The sequence below is a fragment of the Oncorhynchus gorbuscha genome, linkage group LG17 (genome assembly GCF_021184085.1).
Source record: "Oncorhynchus gorbuscha isolate QuinsamMale2020 ecotype Even-year linkage group LG17, OgorEven_v1.0, whole genome shotgun sequence".
NCBI classification, from domain to species: domain Eukaryota; kingdom Metazoa; phylum Chordata; class Actinopteri; order Salmoniformes; family Salmonidae; genus Oncorhynchus; species Oncorhynchus gorbuscha.
This window is the reverse complement of record NC_060189.1, coordinates 58222894-58236458: the sequence shown is the minus strand read 5'-3', so window position 1 is coordinate 58236458 and position 13565 is coordinate 58222894. Positions and strand designations below refer to the sequence as shown.

General features: G+C 52.1%; 1 protein-coding gene across 3 annotated transcripts in view; it reads right to left on the bottom strand.

The window, feature by feature from the left end:
* The window catches only part of LOC124001373 (G protein-regulated inducer of neurite outgrowth 3-like), a 35589-nt gene that overhangs the window by 12868 nt on the left and 9156 nt on the right, over positions 1-13565 (bottom strand). For 2 of the 3 annotated variants that reach the window (XM_046308120.1, XM_046308118.1), the window contains exon 1: positions 476-1031. The gene's annotated coding sequence lies outside the window, so the exon portion shown is untranslated. Of the gene's footprint in view, positions 1-475; positions 1032-13565 lie in introns of those variants that run through there. The other variant, XM_046308119.1, reaches the window with a different exon arrangement.

The window sequence follows — 13565 nt, the reverse complement described above, 5'->3', positions numbered from 1 at the left end:
TTTCACGTTTCACTTCTACTACACATTTAGTAGGCCTATAGGCTACCCAATCCGTCTGTAGCTGTGAACGTGTCTATGCATTCGTCATATTAGGGTCTCCTCTCTCGAACAAAAATATCCCCACTGCAATTACAGTTTCAACCCCAGACAATTATCTTATGATGTAGCCTACAAGTGAATTGATATAGAAAATACAACATTATCGTAGCCATGACAAAACAAAGGGATGTGCGGATAATGCGATGAAAAGATACAGTCAGGTGAGAGAAACAACATCACAACCATGTCAATTGACGATGCACATCCGAACCCCACTCCTAATAACCAACACATCAACACTTAGGAATTTCAGGACCCCCCCCCCCCCCCCCCCCCCTGCGGCTTTACAGTCATATTTGACCTTGCGGAGGAATTCATTATCTGTACACTTATTATCTTAACGACACTTTATTCAGACAAAGAGGAGACAGCTTACCTGGTGCGGTGTATTCCCCGTATCATTTCATATTCGGGGGTTGATTACTGCGCTATTTAGCCCGTTTGTTTCCACGGTGCGGCTGAAGCACCCGGCTGAATATCAATGAAATAATTTCAAGCAGGTCTCCGTGACATAAAGCCGCGCCTTCGATCGGAGCGGTTCGGGATACAGGTCTGATCAGAGGAGGTAGCCTAAAAGATAATTGGGTCAAGCATGTAATATCGATTTTCTTGCGAGGGTCTAGCGAAGATGTGGCTGTGCGCTATGACTCATGCTTGTTCGGTTGGGTCCTCCTCCTATACAAACAATTATCATATCAAACTTGCTTTACTCTTCACCGAGCAATAGGCTACATTGTCATTGGAGCTAACAAATCGCGGTGTCACCTCTCTCTTTCTGCGAGATCGTGCTGTCCCAGGGGATGTCCACACTGCATTGTTTTCGGGATGCTCAATGACTGTAAAAGAGAAAAAGAAAAAAGAATGGGGGAAAAAATGCTATGAAAGAGAGGAGGACACAGAATGGTATGACAGACAGCAGGACACAGAATGGTATGACAGACAGCAGGACACAGAATGGTATGACAGACAGCAGGACACAGAATGGTATGACAGACAGCAGGACACAGAATGGTATGACAGACAGCAGGACACAGAATGGTATGACAGACAGCAGGACACAGAATGGTATGACAGACAGCAGGACACAGAATGGTATGACAGACAGCAGGACACAGAATGGTATGACAGACAGCAGGACACAGAATGGTATGACAGACAGCAGGACACAGAATGGTATGACAGACAGCAGGACACAGAATGGTATGACAGACAGCAGGACACAGAATGGTATGACAGACAGCAGGACACAGAATGGTATGACAGACAGCAGGACACAGAATGGTATGACAGACAGCAGGACACAGAATGGTATGACAGACAGCAGGACACAGAATGGTATGACAGACAGCAGGACACAGAATGGTATGACAGACAGCAGGACACAGAATGGTATGACAGACAGCAGGACACAGAATGGTATGACAGACAGCAGGACACAGAATGGTATGACAGACAGCAGGACACAGAATGGTATGACAGACAGCAGGACACAGAATGGTATGACAGACAGCAGGACACAGAATGGTATGACAGACAGCAGGACACAGAATGGTATGACAGACAGCAGGACACAGAATGGTATGACAGACAGCAGGACACAGAATGGTATGACAGACAGCAGGACACAGAATGGTATGACAGACAGCAGGACACAGAATGGTATGACAGACAGCAGGACACAGAATGGTATGACAGACAGCAGGACACAGAATGGTATGACAGACAGCAGGACACAGAATGGTATGACAGACAGCAGGACACAGAATGGTATGACAGACAGCAGGACACAGAATGGTATGACAGACAGCAGGACACAGAATGGTATGACAGACAGCAGGACACAGAATGGTATGACAGACAGCAGGACACAGAATGGTATGACAGACAGCAGGACACAGAATGGTATGACAGACAGCAGGACACAGAATGGTATGACAGACAGCAGGACACAGAATGGTATGACAGACAGCAGGACACAGAATGGTATGACAGACAGCAGGACACAGAATGGTATGACAGACAGCAGGACACAGAATGGTATGACAGACAGCAGGACACAGAATGGTATGACAGACAGCAGGACACAGAATGGTATGACAGACAGCAGGACACAGAATCGCAGGGACATCAGACATCAAACATAGAGAAAGCAGCATTTAATTACATATGATAGGCTAGTTATTTCCTGCTGTGGTATCATCTATGTTCCACATAAAAAAATAAATGATGTTCAGCATTTGGAGCATTGGGCACTATATATCTAGTGGGAACCGCAACACTGTCTGTAGTGCTGTGTTGAGGCAGTGGCTATACACGATCCATTTCCATCACAGGATATGGATGTGACTATGCATGCACTTGCACTGAAGGGGAAAAGCACCATAATTATGCCCTGTACTCAGTGGCGGTTCTAGCTTGTATTGCTCCCTGGGCGAACACCCCCCCACCAAAAAAAGCACCATTCTGCACTGTAATTTTTATTCAGACGTTTGGAACACAAATAAATAATCATAACATTTAAAACTATAGAAATATAAATAGATATACAAAAATAGGACTCATAAATATCAAAAATAAATAACAAAGACAAAAATAGAAACTAATTGTAATATATAAATAGAAAAAAAAGATAATCGAATTACACTATTACCCTATTCCTAACAAAAAAAACAAAAAAATTAAACTGCACAAATCCGTAAATCACACAAATACAGAAATAGAACAACACACGTATAAAGACGAGAACCTGATTATTACACTATTGCACTTCAAACAAGAAACACACCAACTAAATTGCACAACTATTTGCATTAGTACTGTACACTGTTAGAAGTGCACTATTTGATAGATTCCCCCAGCGCACCCTACCCCGGGCTTCCAGTGGGGAGACCTGAGGTCAACCTACCCCCGCTCCCCCTACCCCGGCCTTCCAGTGGGGAGACCTGAGGTCAACCTACCCCCGCTCCCCCTACCCCGGACTTCCAGTGCGGAGACCTGAGGTCAACCCACCCCCGCCTCCCCTACCCCGGGCTTCCAGTGGGGAGACCTGAGGTCAACCTACCCCCGCTCCACCTACCCCGGGCTTCCAGTGGGGAGACCTGAGGTCAACCTACCCCCGCTCCCCCTACCCCGGGCTTCCAGTGGGGAGACCTGAGGTCAACCTACCCCCGCTCACCCTACCCCGGGCTTCCAGTGGGGAGACCTGAGGTCAACCTACCCCCGCTCCCCCTACCCCGGGCTTCCAGTGGGGAGACCTGAGGAACCTACCCCCGCTCCCCTACCCCGGGCTTCCAGTGGGAGACCTGAGGTCAACCTACCCCCGCTCCCCCTACCCGGGCTTCCAGTGGGGAGACCTGAGGTCAACCTACCCCCGCTCCCCCCTACCCCGGGCTTCCAGTGGGAGACCTGAGGTCAACCTACCCCCGCTCACCCTACCCCGGGCTTCCAGTGGGGAGACCTGAGGTCAACCTACCCCGCTCCCCCTACCCCGGGCTTCCAGTGGGGAGACCTGAGGTCAACCTACCCCGCTCCCCTCTACCCGGGCTTCCAGTGGGGAGACCTGAGGTCAACCTACCCCCGCTCTCCCTACCCCGGGCTTCCAGTGGGGAGACCTGAGGTCAACCTACCCCCGCTCCCCTACCCCGGGCTTCCAGTGGGGTGACCTGAGGTCAATTTTCCCTACCCCGGGCTTCCAGTGGGGAGACCTGAGGTCAAATAAATAATTCCAGTGGGGAGACCTGAGGTCAAAACTCCCCTACCCCGGGAAACCTATAAATAGCCCTCCCTACCCCGGGCTTCCAGTGGGGAGACCTGAGGTCAGGACTCCCCTAAATTCCAGTGGGAGACCTGAGGTCAAATAACCCCCGCTCCCCTAACCCGGGCTTCCAGTGGGGAGACCTGAGGTCAACCTGCCCCCGCTCCCCTACCCCGGGCTTCCAGTGGGGAGAACTGAAAACCCCCGCTCCCCCTACCCCGGGCTTCCAGTGGGGAGACCTGAGGTCAACCTACCCCGCTCCCCCTACCCCTGGCTTCCAGTGGGGAGACCTGAGGTCAAACAAAAAAATCCCCCTGGGCTTCCAGTGGGGAGACCTGAGGTCAAATCCCCCTACCCCGGGCTTCCAGTGGGGAGACCTGAGGTCAACCTACCCCCGCTCCCCTACCCCGAGCTTCCAGTGGGGAGACCTGAGGTCAACCTACCCCCGCTCCCCCTACTCCAAGCTACCAGTGGGAAGACCTGAGGTCAACTACCCCCGCTTGCCCAACCCGGGCTTCCAGTGGGGAGACCTGAGGTCAACCTACCCCCGCTCTACCCCGGGATTCCAGTGGGGAGACCTGAGGTCAACCTACCCCGCTCTCCCTACCCCGGGATTCCAGTGGGGAGACCTGAGGTCAACCTACCCCCGCTCCCCTACCCCGGGCTTCCAGTGGGGAGACCTGAGGTCAACCTACCCCCGCTCCTCCCTACCCCGGGCTTCCAGTGGGGAGACCTGAGGTCAACCTACCCCCGCTCCCCCTACCCCGGGCTTCCAGTGGGGAGACCTGAGGTCAACCTACCCCCGCTCCCCCTACCCCGGGCTTCCAGTGGGGAGACCTGAGGTCAACCTACCCCCGCTCCCCCTACCCCGGGCTTCCAGTGGGGAGACCTGAGGTCAACCTACCCCCGCTCCCCCTACTCCAAGCTACCAGTGGGAAGACCTGAGGTCAACCTACCCCCGCTTCCCCTAACCCGGGCTTCCAGTGGGGAGACCTGAGGTCAACCTACCCCCGCTCCCCTACCCCGGGCTTCCAGTGGGGAGACCTGAGGTCAACCTACCCCCGCTCCCCCTACCCCGGGCTTCCAGTGGGGAGACCTGAGGTCAACCTACCCCCGCTCCCCCTACTCCATGCTACCAGTGGGAAGACCTATGGTCAACCTACCCCCGCTCCCCCTACCCCGGGCTTCCAGTGGGGAGACCTGAGGTCAACCTACCCCCGCTCCACCTACCCCGGGCTTCCAGTGGGGAGACCTGAGGTCAACCTACCCCCGCTCTCCCTACCCCGGGCTTCCAGTGGGGAGACCTGAGGTCAACCTACCCCCGCTCCCCCTACCCCGGGATTCCAGTGGGGAGACCTGAGGTCAACCTACTCCCGCCCCCTACCCCGGGCTTCCAGTGGGGAGACCTGAGGTCAACCTACCCCCGCTCCCCCTACCCCGGGCTTCCAGTGGGGAGACCTGAGGTCAACCTACCCCCGCTCCCCCTACCCCGGGCTTCCAGTGGGGAGACCTGAGGTCAACCTACCCCCGCTCCCCCTACCCCAGGCTTCCAGTGGGGAGACCTGAGGTCAAACTACCCCCGCTCCCCCTACCCCGGGCTTCCAGTGGGGAGACCTGAGGTCAACCTACCCCCGCTCCCCCTACCCCGGGCTTCCAGTGGGGAGACCTGAGGTCAACCTACCCCCGCTCCCCCTACCCCGGGCTTCCAGTGGGGAGACCTGAGGTCAAACTACCCCCGCAACCCCGGGCTTCCAGTGGGGAGACCCCCTACCCCCCCCCTACCCCGGGCTTCCAGTGGGGAGACCTGAGGTCAACCTACCCCCGCTCCCCCTACCCCGGGCTTCCAGTGGGGAGACCTGAGGTCAACCTACCCCGCTCCCCCTAATCCTACCAGTGGGAAGACCTGAGGTCAACCTACCCCCGCTACCCCGGGCTTCCAGTGGGGAGACCTGAGGTCAACCTACCCCCGCTCCCCCTACCCCGGGCTTCCAGTGGGGAGACCTGAGGTCAACCTACCCCCGCTCCCCCTACCCCGGGCTTCCAGTGGAAAGACCTAAGGTCAACCTACCCCCGCTCCCCCTACCCCTGGCTTCCAGTGGGGAGACCTGAGGTCAACCTACCCCCGCTCCCCCTACCCCAGGCTTCCAGTGGCGAGACCTGAGGTCAACCTACCCCGCTCCCCCTACCCCGGGCTTCCAGTGGGGAGACCTGAGGTCAACCTACCCCCGCTCCCCCTACTCCAAGCTACCAGTGGGAAGACCTGAGGTCAACCTACCCCGCTTCCCCTAACCCGGGCTTCCAGTGGGGAGACCTGAGGTCAACCTACCCCCGCTCCCCTACCCCGGGCTTCCAGTGGGGAGACCTGAGGTCAACCTACCCCCGCTCCCCTACCCCGGGCTTCCAGCCAGTGGGGAGACCTGAGGTCAACCTACCCCGCTCCCCTACTCCATGCTACCAGTGGGAAGACCTAAGGTCAACCTACCCCCGCTCCCCCTACCCCGGGCTTCCAGTGGGGAGACCTGAGGTCAACCTACCCCCGCTCCACCTACCCCGGGCTTCCAGTGGGGAGACCTGAGGTCAACCTACCCCCTGCTCCCCCTACCCCGGGCTTCCAGTGGGGAGACCTGAGGTCAACCTACCCCCGCTCCCCTACCCCGGGATTCCAGTGGGGAGACCTGAGGTCAACCTACCCCCTCCCCCTACCCCGGGCTTCCAGTGGGGAGACCTGAGGTCAATCTACCCCCACTCACCCTACCCCGGGCTTCCAGTGGGGAGACCTGAGGTCAACCTACCCCCGCTCCCCCTACCCCGGGCTTCCAGTGGGGAGACCTGAGGTCAACCTACCCCCGCTCCCCCTACCCCGGGCTTCCAGTGGGGAGACCTGAGGTCAACCTACCCCCGCTCCCCCTACCCCGGGCTTCCAGTGGGGAGACCTGAGGTCAAACTACCCCCGCTCCCCTACCCCGGGCTTCCAGTGGGGAGACCTGAGGTCAACCTACCCCCTCCCCTACCCCGGGCTTCCAGTGGGGAGACCTGAGGTCAACCTACCCCCGCTCCCCCTACCCCGGGCTTCCAGTGGGGAGACCTGAGGTCAACCTACCCCCGCTCCCCTAATCCAAGCTACCAGTGGGAAGACCTGAGGTCAACCTACCCCCGCTCCCCCTACCCCGGGCTTCCAGTGGGGAGACCTGAGGTCAACCTACCCCGCTCCCCCTACCCCGGGCTTCCAGTGGGGAGACCTGAGGTCAACCTACCCCCGCTCCCCCTATTCCATGCTACCAGTGGAAAGACCTAAGGTCAACCTACCCCCGCTCCCCCTACCCCGGGCTTCCAGTGGGGAGACCTGAGGTCAACCTACCCCCGCTCCCCCTACCCCGGGCTTCCAGTGGGGAGACCTGAGGTCAACCTACCTCCGCTCCCCTACCCCGGGCTTCCAGTGGGGAGACCTGAGGTCAACCTACCCCCGCTCCCCCTACCCCGGGCTTCCAGTGGGGAGACCTGAGATCAACCTACCCCCACTCCCCTATCCCGGGTTTCCAGTGGGAAGACCTGAGGTCAACCTACCCCCGCTCCCCCTATCCCGGGCTTCCAGTGGGGAGACCTGAGGTCAACCTACCCACACTCACCCTACCCCGGGCTTCCAGTGGGGAGACCTGAGGTCAACCTACCCCCGCTCCCCCTACCCCGGGCTTCCAGTGGGGAGACCTGAGATCAACCTACCCCCACTCCCCCTATCCCGGGCTTCCAGTGGGAAGACCTGAGGTCAACCTCCACCTATCCCGGGCTTCCAGTGGGGAGACTCAATCCCCCATCCCGGGCTTCCAGTGGGGAGACCTGAGGTCAATCTACCCCCACTCACCCCTACCCCGGGCTTCCAGTGGGGAGACCTGAGGTCAACCTACCCCCCGCTCCCCCTACCCCGGGCTTCCAGTGGGGAGACCTGAGGTCAACCTACCCCCACTCCCCCTATCCCGGGCTTCCAGTGGGAAGACCTGAGGTCAACCTACCCCCGCTCCCCCTATCCCGGGCTTCCAGTGGGAAGACCTGAGGTCAACCTACCCCCGCTCCCCCTACCCCGGCTTCCAGTGGGGAGACCTGAGGTCAACCTACTCCCGCTCCCCCTACCCCGGGCTTCCAGTGGGGAGACCTTAGGTCAACATACCCCCACTCCCCCTATCCCGGGCTTCTAGTGGGGAGACCTGAGGTCAACCTACCCCCGCTTCCTCCCCATCTTGTACTTTTGAGTTGCAGACCTTCCCAGGCAGTAGCCTGCCTAGCTCACAAACTAGAATCAGGACGCCCACTCCGGCCCACAGTCCCACACGTCATGGTATCAGTGGGGAGACCTTCACGCAAATGTCACCATTTGGAATATTATTATATATATTTTCTTGTGCGGGCACCCCATGCTGCCACCTGCAAGACGCTGCACCGGGTGGCTTCCCATGTTGCCTATGCCTAAATCCGCCACTGCCTGTACTGTATGCAGTGGAGATGTGATGTTTCACTGTGACAGTACAGTACATGTGGTGCTGTTCGACAGCAGTGCACACAGGGGGACAATGGCTTTAGTCTAGATTTCCAGGTCAAATTAATCTGATTCAGTATCTCCTCCATGTGTTGTCCTCCCTGTCATGTCCCTAATCCTCACCGCCAAGACACTGTGTTATGGATTATTGCTCCCAGGGATCCTTGGGAAGTCCAACAATGACATCACCCCGTTGAAGTTGAAATGTAAAATGGTTAAGGTAAGGGTTAATGTAATGAACACGATGGGAGACAGAGAGCTGGTTTCAAGCGCAGGGCGCAGCAGGTGTTTATTGTAAAGGACCACAGGAGGAGGCAGGTAGCTGGGTCCAGGGGCAGGCAGAAGGTCATACACAGGGGGAGGCAGGTATCTGGGTCCAGGGGCAGGCAGAAGATCATACACAGGGGGTCCAAAAGGGCAACAGTACTGTCACGCACTGACCTGTGTATTCTTTGTTTTTTAAATATATTTTGGTTAAGTCAGGGTGTGACGAGGGTGGTATTTGTGTTTGGTCTCATCTAGGGTTTTTGTACTGTCTAGGGGTTTTGTAGATTTATGGGGTTGATTCCATCCAGGTGTTCATGTAGGTCTATGGTTGCCAAGATTGGTTCTCAATTAGAGGCAGGTGTTTATCGTTGTCTCTGATTGGGAACCATATTTAGGCAGCCATCTTCTTTGGGTATTTTGTGGGTTATTGTCTATATTATTTTTTATATATATATATATATATATATCTTTTCACCTTTATTTAACCAGGTAGGCTAGTTGAGAACAAGTTCTCATTTGCAACTGCGACCTGGCCAAGATAAAGCATAGCAGTGTGAGCAGACAACACAGAGTTACACATGGAGTAAACAATTAACAAGTCAATAACACAATAGGAAAAAAAAGTGGAGTCTATATACATTGTGTGCAAAAGGCATGAGGTAGGCGAATAATTACAATTTTGCAGATTAACACTGGAGTGATAAATGATCAGATGGTCATGCACAGGTAGAGATATTGGTGTGCAAAAGAGCAGAAAAGTAAATAAATAAAAACAGTATGGGGATGAGGTAGGTAAAAATGGGTGGGCTATTTGCCGATAGACTTTGTACAGCTGCAGCGATCGGTTAGCTGCTCAGATAGCAGATGTTTGAAGTTGGTGAGGGAGATAAGTCTCCAACTTCAGCGATTTTTGCAATTCGTTCCAGTCACAAGCAGCAGAGAACTGGAACGAATGGCGGCCAAATGAGGTGTTGGCTTTAGGGATGATCAGTGAGATACACCTGCTGGAGCGCATGCTACGGATGGGTGTTGCCATCGTGACCAGTGAACTGAGATAAGGTGGAGCTTTACCTAGCATGGACTTGTAGATGACCTGGAGCCAGTGGGTCTGGCGACGAATATGTAGCGAGGGCCAGCCGACTAGAGCGTACACGTCGCAGTGGTGGGTGGTATAAGGTGCTTTAGTGACAAAACGGATGGCACAGTGATAAACTGCATCCAGTTTGCTGAGTACAGTGTTGGAAGCAATTTTGTAGATGACATCGCCGAAGTCGAGGATCGGTAGGATAGTCAGTTTTACTAGGGTAAGTTTGGCGGCATGAGTGAAGGAGACTTTGTTGCGGAATAGAAAGCCGACTCTTGATTTGATTTTCGATTGGAGATGTTTGATATGAGTCTGGAAGGAGAGTTTACAGTCTAGCCAGACACCTAGGTACTTATAGATGTCCACATATTCAAGGTTGGAACCATCCAGGGTGGTGATGCTGGTCGGGCGTGCGGGTGCAGGCAGCGAACGGTTGCAAAGCATGCATTTGGTTTTACTAGCGTTTAAGAGCAGTTGGAGCAGTTATGTTGCACGTTAGCACATTGTTTCATTAGCAGTCACATTTGTCTTATCGTTTTGTTTAAGTGTTCTTCCTGCAATAAAGAAGAATGTATTCTAACCACGCTGCGCTTTGGTCTACTCCATACGACGACCGTGACAAGTACAGGCAGAGAAAAGGCTAATAACGTAGTCCGGGAGATCAGGCAATAGGTAGATAACAGGAAATCCGATAGGCTAAAGTACAGGCAGGGAATAGGCAAAAGGCGTCGTTAATGAGGCAGGCAAAAACTATCCAACACAGGAGGAGTAAATCACAGGGAAACCCAGTGCCCCCGAAAGATGTGTCACAAAACAAACAATACCTCACAGTGATGGGGTGCAAAGAACTGAACTAAATAGTGTGTGATAATGACATACAGGTGTGTGAACAAGTGATTAGAATTCAGGTGATTAGGATCTGGAGAGTGAGCTGCGTTCAGGGGATCTAGGTGTTTGAGAGTGTGCGCTGGAAAGTGAGCTGCGTTCAGGGGATCTAGGTATTTGAGGGTGTGGGCTGGAGAGTGAGCTGCATTCAGGGGATCTAGGTGTTTGAGGGTGTGGGCTGGAGAGTGAGCTGCATTCAGGGGATCTAGGTGTTTGAGGGTGTGGGCTGGAAGGTGAGCTGCGTTCAGGGGTGTTTGAGGGTGTTGGAGAGTGAGGCATTCAGGGGAACTAGGTGTTTGAGGGTGTGGGCTGGAGAGTGAGCTGCATTCAGGGGATCTAGGTGTTTGAGGATGTGGGCTGGAAAGTGAGCTGCGTTCAGGGGATCTAGGTGTTTGAGGGTGTGGGCTGGAGAGTGAGCTGCGTTCAGGGGATCTAGGTGTTTGAGGGTGTGGGCTGGGAGCAGACGTCACAGTTATGGTGATGGTTAAGGTTATAGTTTGGGTAGGGACATCCCAATAATACCAGATAGCACCAACACTGTGTTATGATGGTATTCTGACACGTTTTGTAAATCATGGTAGGAATTACTGGTATAGTATTGTAGTATTGAATTTCAATGTTTTCTTCATTTCTGTCAATAAATAAAATAGTTGGAATACTTACAATTTCAAATCAAATCAAATTGTATTAGTCACATGCGCTGAATACAACCTTACCTGTGAAATGTTTACTTACAAGCCCTTAACCAACAATGCAGTTCAAGAAATAGAGTTAAGAAAATATTGACAAAATAAACTAAAGTAAACCATTTAAAGTAACACAAGATAACAATAACAAGGCCAAATACAGGGGGTACTGTGTTAATGTGAGGAACATAGTGAGTGTAGCATTGTAACCAACCGTCTGAAGGGATTATAACATTAAGACATGGTTGGTAATGTCATCCTACTGTATTTCAGTGTGTTGTCTCTGATAACACACACACACACACACACACACACACACACACACACACACACACACACACACACACACACACACACACACACACACACACACACACACACACACACACACACACACACACACACACACACACACACACACACACACACAGAATAGCTCACCATTCCTATTGGACTCAGTAATAGTGTAGGGTTGACCTCTGGCCCTAAGGAGCCCAGGAAAATGATTAGATGAGACAGCAGCCACTGAGGCCTGTGATACAAACCTTAAAGGCCGAGCGCAGTCTTATATACAGTACCGGTCAAACGTTTGGACACACCTACACATTGCAGGTTTTTTCTTTATTTTTTAAAACTATTTTCTACATTGTAGAATAATAGTGAAGACATCAAAACTATGAAATAACCCATATGGCATCATGTAGTAATAAAAAGTGTTGAACAAATTCTTAAAAAGTAGCCACCCTTTGCCTAAATGACAGATTTGCACACTTTTGGCAAGCTTCATGAGGAATTATTTTCCAACCGTCTTGAAGGAGTTCCCACATATGCTGAGCACTTGTTGGCTGCTTTCCCATCCCTCTGCAGTCCAACTCATCCCAAACCATCTCTGTTGGGTTGAGGTCGTGTGATTGTGGAGGCCAGGTCATCTGATGCAGCACTCCATCACTCTCCTTCTTACACAACCTGGAAGTGTGTTGGGTTATTGTCCTGTTGAAAAACAAATGATAGTCCCACTAAGCGCAAACCTGATGGGATGGCGTATCGCTGCAGAATGCTGTGGTAGCCATGCTGGTTAAGTGTGCCTGGAATTCGAAATAAATCACAGACAGTGTCACTATCAAAGCACCCCCACACCATCACAACTCCATCTCCATGCTTCTCGGTGGGAAATACACATGCGGAGATCATCCATTCACCCACACCGTGTCTCACAAAGACACAACGGTTGGAACCAAAAATCTCAAATTTGGACTCATCAGACCAAAGGACAGATTTCCACTGGTCAAATGTCCATTGCTCATGTTTCTTGACCCATGCAAGTATCTTCTTGTTATTGGTGACTTTAGTAGTGGTTTCTATATAGCAATTTGACCATGAAGGCCTGACACAGTCTCCTCTGAACAGTTGATATTGAGATGTGTCTGTTACTTGAACTCTGTGAAGCATTTATTTGAGCTGCAATTTGAGGTGCCATTAACTCTAATAAACTTATCCTCTGCAGCAGAGGTAACTCTGGGTCTTCCTTTCCTGTGGCAGTCCTCACGAGAGCCAGTTTCATCATAGTGCTTGATGGTGTTTGCAACTTCACTTGAAGAAACTTAAATATTTCTTGAAATTGTCCATATTTACTGACCTTCATGTCTTAAAGTAATGATGGACTGTCATTTCTCTTTGCTTATTTGAGCTGTTCTTGCCATAATATGGGCTTAGTCTTTTACCAAATAAGGCTATCTTCTGTAAACCACCGCTACCTTGTCACAACACAACTGATTGGCTCAAAGGACATTAAGAAGGAAAGAAATTCCACAAATTAACTTTAACAAGGCACACCTGAAATGCTTTCCAGGTGACTACCTCATGAAGCTGATTGAGAGAATGCCAAGAGTGTGCAAAGCTGTTGTAACGGCGTTCGTCTGTTGAAGGAAGAGAGTCGGACCGAAATGCAGCGTGTTTGTTACTCATGATCTTTAATGAATGAAAAGTGACGATACATGAAATAACTAAATACAAAAACAACAAACGGAACGAGAATCCTATTACAGCCTATCTTTTTTTATTTTTATAAAAATAATTTATTTTCTTCAATACCATTCATTCTTTACAACTCATAATTTACATACATACACAAAAAAATTGTATTTTAAATAAACTAATTAAACTAAAACATAAACCTCAAACAAAACCTCAGGGGAGCATCTTCCCTCCCCGTTACCCTACAAAATACCTCTCCCTACCTCCCCGTCCCTAATCTATCCTCTT